The following is a 10,823-nucleotide window of genomic DNA, read 5'->3' on the forward strand; positions in this document are numbered from 1 at the left end:
GCCCAAGACGATTGTGATTGGTTTATAGAAATGCCAATTAACCAGAGCATGTTTTTCTGCCATCCAAGATTGCTGTGTGGACTAGCCAGACCTTCCTCCGCAGCACTGTGGAGGAAGGTCTGGCAATGAAAGATTAACCTTCCATCAACATGCTGAAAACGTATTGACAAGAAGAGCCGTAGATACACAGGCACTGAACTGCCCAAGAGTTTGTGTAACAGCAGGTGAGTGTGTCCTGCAACAACAGAGCAAAGTCGCTTCAACTCTCGCTTCATCTCTCACTTCATCTCTTTCTATTTCTCCGCTGACTTCACGTGCGGTCGACAATTTTGAAATATTCGCTGTTAATAAGTACCGAAGCTTCGAAGCTTAAAAAATGGTATTTGGTACAGCTCTAGAAATTTAAAAAGTAGAATCAGAGTTTCAAATACTGCGTTAAAGGTGAAGCAATCGTGAAGTTCTGTCAATTATCATACAAAAAAATCATAAAAAAGGATTGTGTTTTTACTATTAAAAGACTATGTTAGATGCTGCTGCTTGAACTGATCCTAACATTGACTAATGTGATTCACTCCTTGTTTGCACATGATGTTGACACCTGACACTCGACTTCTGACAGCAGCTTCCTTGTGGTGAAGGTAAACGGCTGACTGCTGTGTGTCGCCCCGCTGAAACAAGCCCTCTCTGGTCTCTGATGATTCTGTGAAGCTCATCTCCCCCCCCCCCCCCCCCCTGGACCACAACAACTTTGATTTCTGTGGGAGTGGGAGGGGGCGAGGCTGAGCATGAAGGCAATGCATCAAAACGCCTTTGCAGTGCTACTGATAACACAGCGCTGCCTCAGGAATAATAGACTTGATTGAATTAGCCATCCATTTTTCTCCCCATCCCCTCTCCTCATATCTGGCTGTGGCATGATCCCACTGGCAGCCAAACGCTTGTGATTGAAGACTCAGAGAAGGGGGTGGTTGACAGAAAAAAAGAGGAGAAAGTCAAGAGGTGAGAGGACGAGTTTGAAAGATGAAGACGGAATGTGAAAAAGGGGAAGGCTGAAATGGGAAGACCGGGCCGGTGAATGTGTTTGAGTTGGGTTGGAGGGGGTCGTAATGGACGCCCAAGTCTCTCTTTTGTCTCTTGTCCTTCAGATCTTGTCCTTCAGCCTCTGAAATGGAAGGACGGTACAATAGTGCTTTCCCTAACGGGAGCATTCAACCATCAAACAGAATTAGGGGAATGAGGTCTTCTCGGCTCTCTACAATTAGAGACGCCCAACAAGAAAGAGTCCTTCACATGAATGATTAGAGTGCGAGCCACATGAATCGATGGTGTACTGAGAGGAAGTGTGCTGCAGCATGTTTGAAAAGCATTTCCACTGGAAACATCTGAGACCTGTGGTATAAAAGACGCATGCTACTCTTTGTATTCAACACGCCACACACCAGGAGAATATAAAGCATGAAATGGTGGCCACTCACAGAGGAGGAGGGAAGAGGTGTCAGTGTGGATCATGTAAGATTCTACGGGCCCAGACTTTGAACGCCGCGGCTGCTTATTAATATTCCGGTCTCACCGCATGCTTTTGTGGAGGCTGAGATGGGATTGCAGTGATAACTGAAGTACATGGCGTAGGATGCAATCCCCTAAATTACTGGAACCTGACCGGCAAGCTAAGCCACCCATAAGGCCGCCTGGAAGTAAATCAATGCCTGTAATTGGTTTGTTTCCCTTCCTCTCCCTGGCCCTCGCTCTCCCTCGCTAACTTCTCATGAACATAGTTGACACAGTCCCAATTTGTTTTCTTTGTTGCCATTTATGAAAGGATAGGAACTAATGAGAGTGTGTTGAGAGGGTGACAGAGTGGAAGAGAACTTGAATGTAGGCATCTCCTATTCATACCTCATCTCCAGCCAAAATAGTGTTCTTTGGCTCATCTGCCTTTGTTGTATTTCTGTTTAAAGATGCGATCAGGGAAAGTCATTCTTAGGTTCTATTCAAAGTTAAACTTAGTAGACAGAAAAAAAGATTTGTAACTTGAATAAATGGACTGTATTTATATAGCACTTTTCTAGTCTTGGCACCATTCACCTACTGAAATGTGGGGTTCAGGACACTTGGACATGTAGTCTGCAGGGGCCAGGGATCAAACCACCGACCTTCTGATTGCCACAGCCACCCTACAACTTGATTGCAAACACAGTGAGTCACTTTGAATCTGAAGCTCAGTCTTTGTTTATAAAAAACACTTCATAACTATATCTTTAACATCTGTATCTTAAATGTTTGTAAATGATAAGTTGTGCTTAAATGTGCTGATTCAAAAGCCACTCCACAATTTTCAATTCCGCTTACTAAATGACTGAATAGGCTGTTTGTCATGGCTTTCCAAAGTGACCCTGGCTGTCTAACAAAGTATACCAACCTAGCGTGTTCATATTGGATAATTCTGCAGCACACACTTTACATCCAGAGTCAATGCAGGAAGTTGTGTAGCAAATAATATATTAAACTAAACTAAACTAAATTTTATACAGCAAAGCAGGAAGTCAGGCTGTGGGGGTCAGGCAGGGTGCAAGAGACCACAGCTAGGTCCCAGAACAATCCAGGTAAGCTCTTCTGAAATTGTGATCTTTCCCTACCCTTAAGCCCAGTTCTGACCAAAGATTGGCGATGAGACAAAACAGTTTTAGAACGTCGCAGAGAAAAGTTTCAGCGGTCTAAACAGGCCCGTCTCAGCTCTACTCAAACTAGCTGATGGTATCACTCAGCTGGTTGATTCTCCGGAGGCTGGTTTTAGAACATGAGGGATGTATCCTGTTTCAACAGCCAATAAAGAAGTCATCTTGTAAAGTCAGCTACAATAAAATGATCCATAATCCATTTTATTTCTGTTACAAACTGTTAACGGATGCTCAACGTGCGCCCGCGAGCACGTACGGTGGAGCAAGCTAGAGAGTGACTGAAGAGAGGGCGCGCCTAGGACAAAGCCGTGAATCAGAAAAATAAAACGTGTTTTCGCCGATTCATCACTGCAAATGTAACTGTAGCAAGCATTTCACTATCACAAACGTCATTTGTCATTCATATTTAAATGCAACAAACCAGGGACGGACTGACAATCTGTGCGTTCGGGAAAAGTCCAGAATGGCCATCCAACGGATCACTTATATGCTACATGTAGAGTAGGCCTACTAATCTGGCTATCACCAGACCAAGCTCGCTGGTAGATCGGGCTGGGTTTACCCTGTCTATAGGCCTGCATCGTTAGACGTGACAATGGCTAGTAGAAAACATAAGGAGAAAGGTGGATGGGAAAAATTCAAAGAAAAGAGTCCCAAGTCTCTCGAGACTGATGACAGAGCTTTTTGGTTGCAGTGCAACTGCCAGCAGCAGTAATGTTGTAGTCCTTGACGACCAAAGCAGCACTGCATCACTTAGCCAGAGTGTAGAGGACCAAGTGGAAGCTGAGCCTGAGCATCCACAGCCTGGTCATGATGAGGGACAGACAGCAGAGTTAATTTCACATCAGCAAGACATACTGGTAAGTGCCAGGAGCAGGACACATTATAACAGGCTGCCTTTATCCCTATCTTAGCGAATTGCATAGTCAGCTATCAACAAGGGTGTGCATCATTATTATGAAAATTATCGTGCCATTTAGTGCTGTCAAACTTAACGTGTTTAATAATTTAAGTTTAACAATTAGCACTTGGATGGTAACTCACTCATGACGTCAAACTGCACACAGCAAGTTCATATATGTAAAATACATAAAAGTAAAAAGACGCAAGTGAAATTGTCTTCCTTTTAAAAGCTGAAAACAGTCTGCCTTTACAAAGCTGTAGCGCTAACAGCCAACTTGACACCTTGTACGCTCGTAAAATATTCATCAGTTTGGGTTCGTCACTAGTGTGCGCTAAGATTTATATCCAGTAGTTTGTGGGAAAACCCAGAAAGTGTCAGGTAATGATGATGGGAAGGTTTTCTCATGTTCATTCCACAAACAATGACAATAATAAATATCTATTATTTTACCATCAGAAAATAAATCAACCATTGTTTTTTATGTGTATGACAATTTTGAACAGATGCTGTTGATAGTGACAGTTTTAATTGTTCTCCCGCCTGGTCGCCATCAAGAGTCATCCTTTTTATGATTTGCTGGGTCATGATTCGGAAACCATGATGACTCGACGGATGGAGCAGCGGCGCCATGTCAGACTGTGGATTGAGAGCCAGCTTTTCTAATGTCCCACCTCTGATCTCAGCCATTCAGAGCCCAAACTGCCCACGGACCAGGGTTTACAGGTCTGCTCATCTGCTCTCTGCAGTTCTGTACGCAGATAAATGGCTCGGTCTATTTTCTGCTTTCTGGGGTTGAACAGGGCTGCAGTCGTGCTGAGATGAAACGGGGATGGTGGGGGGGGTGATGCACTCCTTCACCTCTACCCCCTTCATTCCTCTGCATCACATCTACCCCTTCTTCCTTCACTTCCAGCCCTGCAATCTCCCCCATTCCTCCCCTTTCACTCCTTCTCCGTTCCTTTCACCATCCATCTGTTTTCTCTCCTCTCCTTTCTGCACAGCCTCTTTAGATTTATCACCGGCTTGCCTATACCTCTGCTTAGCTCTCGGGCCCCGTCACCGAGCAGAGGGGGCAGGTGAGCCACCTCACTTCTGAATGAGGTGACACCCACCAACTGACGTGAGGTCAGACGCAGCAGAATGAGGTGGTGTGCCCATGTCGCTCTGCCTATTACACATGGCAGAGGTGAAATGTGTGGCCACATTACTGTCTTCATAATAACCCCCCCTCATGCTACCTGTCATTGTCGTTGACAAGATTGGGTTCATGAGAGAAGATTTTACCACTATTTTAAAAAAAACTCAAATGATGAAATATTATGGGAAAAATTGTCTTTTATTCAAGAAAGTCAGAAAATGAAAAATGAGCACTGGGGTTTTGCCACAAACTCAAAAGTTTTCTATCCTGTATAACTAACTTCTTCAGACCTAATAATTGTGACGTCCCTCTCTCCTACCAAACCCTTGCCTACAACCTATTAAATCAAATATTTCCTACACTTCACTATAACTTTTATTCTTGTATTTGTATCTTATTCTTTTTTAGCCTGTTTCATGGTCATGACTGTTCTTAATTGCTCTTTAATGTTTTAAGCACTTTAAATTGCCTTGTTGCTAAAAGGTGCATTTAGAAAAACAATTCCCTTGGCTTGCCCTACAACCTCCGCCTGTCAGTCAGTCACCAGGGCATATGAAGGCTTTTATCTTCTGCCTGTCAGTCAGTCACCAGGGAAATAGAGAATGTAAATGTAAATGGACTGTATTTATATAGCGCTTTTCTAGTCTTAACGACTACTCAAAGCGCTTTTACATAGTACAGGAACCATTCACCATTCACACACATTCATACACTGTGGCCGAGGCTGGTGTACAAGGTGCCACCTACTCATCAGATAAACTTTAAGCTTTACCAAGGTACCCAAATTTGGCACCGACTGATTTATGAATTGGTCCTTGGTTATTCTGCACTTGTGTACTGATGTCACAATGTACTTTTAACCTCGACGAGAAATATTGTAACGTTTTAACCTCGCGAGATCTCTTGGGATGAGCTAACGGTCGGTAGATAATGTTAGCAAATAACGGCGACGTTATTGTTCATATTTTGTAATTACAGTAGTATTGGTCATAGTGAGTGCAAATGTGATGTGAAATGCACATTGCAAAAAGTGTTATTTATCTGGAATTGTTCATATCTGTAAAGCTGAACGGACTCACAGTAGTAACATTAGGCTTAAACAGATTTTATTCTGATCCAGAGATTCTTTCTGTGAGAAAGGACAGAGAAGGGACACTAACATTATATCCTGGCATGTAATTGTAAGACATATGATGCTTTTGAAAAACAATTGCAAATAAAGCAAACTGTTGCTAAAAAGGAACTACACACTGTTTCACTTAGGTAACGTTACTCCCCCGCTGCTAAAAAGAATTCTAGTGAAAACAATGACATGGACTCGCCATGTTAAATGCTGAGATCTGAATGCGACATCACTAAAAAGAAATCAGATGCGTCAAGAAATATGAGCAGTCTGATAATCAGACAACAAACCTCCAGGTTAGCAGAATGAAGTCAAATGGGCTTTCTGGTTCACCGTACTTCACCATAGTTGTGTTGTCCAAATAAAGTGATTGAGATAATCTGGCAAAACTGCAGCTCGTAGTATTCCTGGATCTCAACAATTACTTTGTGAGTACAGGGTTAGGATAAGCAATAAAAATGATGGGTAAAATTACTAAAATAAGAGCAAAGATGTAAGAAAGCGTAACTGTCCTTTAGGGTGAGGACAGCATGGAGACAAATCGATCTGCCACAAGGTGCACAAGCCCAGGATAACATTTAGAGGTGGACCAGTGGTTCTGCATTGATGACTTTGTTCTCCGATCTTTCAAAGTTTGTGTGTGTGTGTGTGTGTGTGTGTGTGTGTGTGTGTGTGTGTGTGTGTGTGTGTGTGTGTGTGTGTGTGTGTGTGTGTGTGCAGTGAATGTGACAGCATTGTCAAGGACACGGCTACGAGGCAAAGGCCCCTGCCTCACACGGGGACAGAGGTCTGGTGTAATCAGGTCTCTGCAGGCACCACGTCAACCTGCCTGTCATACATACACACAAACACACACATATCAGAATCACATTAAGCCGGGCCACTGTGTTCCACTCAAGTCGTTCCATTTGCTTTGATCGATACATGAAAAGTGATCCAAGACTGGTCCAATGCCTTCTACTGACAAACAAGGGCCAGAGTGTCTGTCAATCGAAAGCCATGCATTGCATTTTGTTCTGCTGCGCTGCTTATCGGGTAAGAGCAGGACTCTCTGTCTCTCTCTGGCCGATAATCAAACCCATGCATGCCTCTTTGACCCTTTCTATAACAGCTTCTCCCATACTACCCCCTCCTTAATAAATCAGCGCGTTGATACTTAGCAGATTGCATGGCTGTTTTTTTCCCCTGGTAGTTCCAACAACCATGGCGATGCTGAGAGCATACAGTAAACACGCTCAGTAACACCTTGGTGGTAGCAGGAACAGAGAGACTCTCATCACGAGTTCTGCAATCCAATTTTCACATTATGCCGGGCGAATTGTTGTTGCCAGGCAATAGTGTATCGATGGTTCGCTTAAGTTGGCAGGACAAGCTCCGTCTGCATTCCTGTGTCTATTTAATGGCAGCCCAAGATGTTCCGTCACGTCTGTTGTCTGTTTTATTCAGAGTGTCACTGACAATGGCATCCTCAGGGGGGAAGTAAGGGAAACTGAAGATGGTGCTCAAATAGTGCTTTATATGAGTAAGATCTGAAAAAGCTGGCAAGAATATCCCAATACATAAAAAAATGAAAGAACTGTGCTGCTTAAACATGAAAAGTAACCAGCATTTCAAACAAGAGTAGCATTTATTATTATTGTCTTGTTGCTTCATTGCATATGAATATCAGTATCTGAATTTAAGAGTACAGCTTCTTTTCTCTCAGTAATAATGTGCATGGGAAGTGAAGCTCCTTATTAGGAATAAACACCGCCATCTAGTGCTGGTTGTGGCTGGTAACTGCAGATGAGCAATCAGAAGCTGTTGCAAAGGATGAAAGAACCAGAGATAGAAACTACACTGTCATCTGCACCAGCTCATCTCAGGCTCCGCTCCCTGTTTCCTTATCGAGTCCACAGCCAGACAAACAGATGAACACAAGCCCCGTCGAAATCCATAGCACAGAACATCTAGGATCAATAGCTTTCTGGGAACGCAGCCAGAGACACTAGTATCCTCACTGTAGCCTGCGCTCACTACCTGTGTCACTTTACTCATGTTAACAGGGGTTCTATACTAGGCTAGGATGTATTTTCATATTGGACAACAGGGTCTCTCACAATACAAACACTTTCAACCAGCTTTATGGTGTCAGTCAGCTCCCAGTAAATCCTCACATATTCTCATCCTCTCTTCTTCCTCACGGGGAACAAAAAGCACCAGCTCATTCATCACAAGTGTGGATTTTCTTAGTGATATTGTGCATTCAGTGTGAGTCTCGATCGCAGAGATGCCTGATAGAGCCGGCTGACAGAAGGCAGGAGGAGAAATTCCTCCAAGACACCGAGATTGCAAAAGCATTTTTGTTGCTTGTGAGGATAATGATATGGCGTGTGTTGCAGAGAGGGGGCAGTGAAGGTGGAGTTGGAGGCAAGGAAAAATGTCTGTTCTGGCCAACGAAAAAGGAAACAACAGCAGACATAGCCCAGTTGATATGAGGACAGCATATATCCACCCCCCAAACACATAAGCCACCATCTAATATAGATTGTGTTGTTCTCTGCAAAACTCTGCAAAGGATCTGCAGAGAACCGTAAATAGAAGAGAGCTGTCATTTGGGGGGAAAGGCAGTGGCCTGATATCAAAGGTGCAATTTCCACTAGGGATGGAGGGGACATTTTATTATTTCAGGTTTACTTTTTCTGTTAAGCCACCACAGTCCAGATGAGAGACGATCTGTGTTAATAAAAATGGTGATATTTACATCTGAGTTGCTTTTAGTTATTAGCATGTGCTCAGAGAAATGAGCTCAGCGAGGAGCAGCAGGTGGCACGTGAGGCATGTCGCCTCTCAGGCTACAGCCTGTCCACCCTAATGGTGAAGGTTGTTGTGGCTGTATGGGACCTGAAATAAAGACCTGCAGAATTCAAAATGATACTGCCCACTACATTTTTCCAGATTAATATTTCATACAAATACATGCATATTTCATTGTGCCCCCCACACTTCCGAAACCAAACCTACACCATTCCCCAATCGAATGCACTTTTGAATTGAAGAGGGTATTTTATAGATCTTTAGTTTTGAATCCATGTCTTTATATTTTATATTTTAAGTGTTATCCAAAATATCCCAAACATGTTTTGTCTTTATTCTGCTGCCGCCCCAATACAATGGCTGTGAATGGAATTTTGATTATCACAGCATTGAAAAATTACCTTCGAATTTTAAACCACTGACGCATTCCCCTGATTGTCTGCTGTTGTCCATTTATGAATTGTGTCTTTAAAGAGCACGGTGTCTTCCAGAAACAGTGTCCCCATTACTCTGGATAATCATCAGAACATGCTGTAAATTGTTTCCTAGTGGAAAGTAGTTCCAGTGAAAACTGTGAGGTCTATGGAATATTAAATTGGGCCAATACACACCAGTACATGGAACTTACTGTAATGTCGACCTACCATCTTTTTTCTGGAGCTTTCAACCATTTCCTCAGCAAATGGAGTTTGCTTAGTTGTCATTGAGAAATCTAATGTGACCTAAGGTAGTTGTATCTGGGGGAAGGTGGTGACCCCTGTCTTGATCTTGAAGTCATAACATATTATTTACTTTCACATTACATTTATACTTTCTAATAAATGTAGGTATTAAAGAGTACAGTCGATAAGAATGTGGGCTTTTACAATGCTATATAAAGAGCAGCAGCAAGTGATAACATAGTTTTAGGTAAGTGGGGTGGCAGCAAGCATGCAGCAAAAGAGTGAGCAGAACATTGATAGCTCAGACCAAAGTACTGAGTGTGGACTGGTAGCTGGAGAGGTGCGAGTTCACCTCCTAGGCAATGGCAAGGTGCCCTTCAGCAAGGCACCGCACACCCAACTGCTCAGGGCGCCTGTCCATGAGCAGCCCACTCACTCTTTCATCTCTAAATTAGTGCATGTTTAGGTCCTGGGCATGTGTGTGTATTTCGGCCCTGTGTAATGTGTGTAATAACTAACAACAGAGTGAAAAAGTTTAATTTCCCCTTGCGGGATTATTTAAAGTATGCCTCAATCTTAATCTTAGTTTGCAGGCTTTGGTTCTTTTTAAGTGTCAGCCAAATACCTTTTTATTGCACAAACAATCTGTAAAAGGCACAATATGTGGTCTAATACACTCAAAAAGCTGCCGGAGAAGATTTATGCTGTGTTTTAGCTGCTGCCTCCAAAATCAGCTGTCCATAAAGAGCCTGAATGATTATTTGCTCTCAAGAATTACTGTTAGTGTTTTGTATAATGAAGTAGTAATTTACTGTCAATCAATTATTTTTAAAGGCAATTTGTGCATTTGTGCATGCTATGCAGGCTGCTTGCTTTTTTTATTTTATTACAATTCAAGCACGGATCCAGAGTAACAGGGACACTGTTTCTGAAAAGACATGTTGGTGTTCAATTTTGAAAAAATATTTTTTTAGTGCTGTGAGCACTACAAACAGAATTCTATGCACTGGTATTGGAGAAGAGACAGTTATATAAAACCTAGGTGATAAACCCAAAACTATCAGCATAGCTAGATACAACAAATATGCTTTTTGTAATTTGTGTGAACTGACCCTTTAACATTCTTGCCGTGGTCACAACAATGAAGAGTTTCCAGTGGTAAATGATTAATTTCATCAAATTAATGAGACATGGTCTTATTGTCCTGGAATTCATTTCTAAAGGGACATGCACTGAGGTTATCTGAAATTCACTAATTTGAAAAATGTAATGACTCCTTAAATCTGGGACAGTGACATGATTTATAGTGCTTATTTTCTCACCACAATATGTCCACTGCATCAGAATAGAAATCACACTTTATCCAGGTCTATCCGGAGCTGTGTTCTCCCACCGCTATTCATTTGTGTTCCCCATTAGTAATCCAATTACGCACACTGGCTCCTGCCACCGACGTCGCTGATCGGTTTTTAATCTTATTAAGCCTTTCAACTCGTTCAATTGTTTGTTTCAAATCGGCTAG

Source organism: Perca fluviatilis, chromosome 21, assembly GCF_010015445.1.
Source record: "Perca fluviatilis chromosome 21, GENO_Pfluv_1.0, whole genome shotgun sequence".
NCBI lineage: Eukaryota > Metazoa > Chordata > Actinopteri > Perciformes > Percidae > Perca > Perca fluviatilis.